Source organism: Dipodomys spectabilis, unplaced genomic scaffold (genome assembly GCF_019054845.1).
Source record: "Dipodomys spectabilis isolate Male_0828 unplaced genomic scaffold, ASM1905484v1 ptg000228l, whole genome shotgun sequence".
Classification (NCBI taxonomy): Eukaryota; Metazoa; Chordata; class Mammalia; order Rodentia; family Heteromyidae; genus Dipodomys; species Dipodomys spectabilis.
The window spans coordinates 1,303,445-1,306,244 of record NW_024870905.1 but is presented as its reverse complement, the minus strand read 5'-3'; the positions used below and the strand labels follow the sequence as shown (position 1 = coordinate 1,306,244).

The 2,800-nt window shown below is 35.2% G+C and overlaps 1 non-coding gene across 1 annotated transcript; it reads right to left on the bottom strand.

The window, feature by feature from the left end:
• Window positions 1–1,067: 1,067 nt before the first annotated feature.
• On the bottom strand, window positions 1,068–1,174 carry LOC122123434. Its single transcript, XR_006150393.1, has one exon. It is a non-coding gene; the product is annotated as a U6 spliceosomal RNA (small nuclear RNA).
• Between the last annotated feature and the right edge of the window lie 1,626 nt (window positions 1,175–2,800).

Here is a 2,800-nt window from a genome sequence, read left to right as displayed (position 1 = left end):
TGCCTTCATATCAGTGTTTTGCATTAATTTCTTTGTTAACCATATTATCAGAGTAAAATAAAAGAAATAAACTCTTTCATCTCAGAACATTTTCATGTTTTTTATTTTAAAAATACTGTACAGAGAGGTCACATTTACATGAGCAAGTAATGAGTACATTTCCTAATAAGCATTGTTACCTCCTCCTTTATTTTCCCTCTACCGTCCCTTCCCGCCAACCTCTACAAGTACACTCCCCTCCCCCGTTCCCCTGCCTAAATTGTAAAGTTCAGTTTTCAACATAGTGTCTTGTGCATCTCATTGTTACAATGGGTCAACCTGAATCCATATTTAAGCATTTTGTTTTTTTCCTTCCCCTCCCCAAATTACAGGAGCTTATATACAAGAGGTGGGCACACCAAATTCAAATACAGTGAAAACAGGGGTTATAGCATGGGGGAGGAACATATAAAGAAACAAAAAAATCACATAGCCTGTTATAAGTACGTTAGAACAATAGCAATAAAGAAAAAAAAAACACTTGTGTTCCTATTTAGGGATTGATTTCCCTTAACAACATCTTATCTGGTCATATGTGTATAGATTTTGTCCTTTTCTGCTCATCCCAGACATATATTAGCTATTAAAAATTAGGGAAACTCTGGGACCTATGTTTCTTTGGACTTGGCTTACTTCACTTAACAATTTCTTTTTCCAAGTCTTTCCGTTTTCTAACAAATTGGGCGATGCCATTCTTACTTATGGAGGCATAGAATTTCATTGGTATAAATAGTACATTTTCTTGATCTATTTATCTGATGAGGGGCATCGGGGTTGGTCTTATATCTTAGCTATCTTAAACAATACTGCAATAAATATAATTGTGCTGGTAGTTTTAGTACCGTCTTGTTTGTGATCTTTTGGGTAAATGCCCAAAAGTGGGATTGCTGTGTCATAGGGGAGTTCTATGTGGAGTCTTTTGAGGAACCTCCATACTACTTTCCAAAGTGGTTGAACAAGTTTACACTCCCACCAAGAGTGCAGTACAGTTCCCTTGTGGTCACATACACTCCAGCATCTGTTCTTGTAAAAGTATGGAATGGTACAGGAATTTGCCTGTCATACTTGCGCAGGGGCCATTCAAATCTTCTCTGTATCGTTCCAATGTTAGAGTACGTGATGCTGAATAGAGCATAGAACATGTTTTATACATAAAGTGTAATTGATTTTCTTAAACTAGACAATTCAACAAAAAGTAAGTTTAAAACAATTTTCATGAAATTTTAGAGCCATGTACTTCTTACATAAGCACACATTTAAGAATAAAGTCAAGAATGACATGTCAAAAACAAAATAATTCCAGATATTTATTGTTCAAGAGATGTGTAGGTGGAGGAATTCAATTATTCTATACAAGGCACCTGTGATAATGAACACTGCAGCAAGTGTTAAGTTTTGTTAAAAGTTTTAATGGTTTAAATATATTTAATTTTGGGAATTTGCTTATATATGCTAAAACTAGGACTGTTTGGCAGGTAATAAAACTGTTCGATAAAGTATTTAAGATTTATGTTAACAGACATATGCTACTATGTATGTATATTTCAGAGTTTATAGAAACATTACTAATGAGAAGTTGCCAAGTCTTTGTGTAAAGGAGCAGAATAAAGAGTTAAGACTTTGTTAACTACACAGTTTCTGTTAAAACTATAAGGCTTCCTTATTTTATTTTATGTTTTTTAATTTTTGGGGGGTCCAGTCGCGGGGCCTGAACTATGGGCCTGGGCACTCTCCCTCAGCTCTTCAGCTCAAGGCTAGTGCTCTACCACTTGAGCCACAGCGCCACTTCCGACTTTTTTCTTTTTGCTTATGTGGTGCTGAGGAATCAAACCCAGGGCCTCATGCATTCAAGGCAAGCGCTCTACCACTGAGCTACCTTCCCAGCCCCTGGCTTCCTTATTTTATATGTTAGGGAGGAACAAATGATGATATAAACCATATACAAATGATTAGATGAGCCATAAATATTAATCTTAGTGGGTAACTTTAAAGATTACTCATAACCTAAAAACCTCTTTTTGAATATCTTAATCTTAGCCCATTTTAAATGTACAGGAATATGAGAAAATAGTAAAATCTAATAGTTAGTACCCTTCAAATACTGAAAACACTGATAATTATTTTAGTTTTATTTTAATCATTAATATTTTGTTATTGGTTTTCCTTATTTGTAGCATTGTTTTCCTAGTAATATGATACAACTTTTTGAAAGTCATCAATATGAGGTACTTTGAGAAGGTTACTGGGATGGCCAAACCATTTTTTATAGGGCATATGAATTTACAAAGAGGAAAATTAAGAACAAAATATTAATTTTAAAAATGATTAAGTAGAGTCTGAATCAGGAGTGTTGATAAATACCCACACCTAAAATCTTAGCCCTAGGCTGAAGCATTGGTATTACAGAGTTGAGGCCACAAAAGTGAGAGACTGTGTTTTGTTTTGTTTTATATTTTGATTTTTCTGGTCATGGGGCTTGAACTCTGGGTACTAGGTGCTCTCCCTCAGCTCCGGGCTAGCACTACCACTTGAGCCAGAACACACTTCCATCTTTTTCTGCTTATGTCATGCTGAGGAATCAAACCCAGGGCTTCATGCATGCAAGGCAGGCACTCTACCACTGAGCCACCTTCCCAGTACCTGAGAGACTATGTTTTAAAAAAATCACCTAAACAATATTTGCTTTCTTCTTTGGGTTATATAATGAAATATATCAATATCTTTTTATGTCTTTGTGAATTGTCATATTTCTAAAGTTATA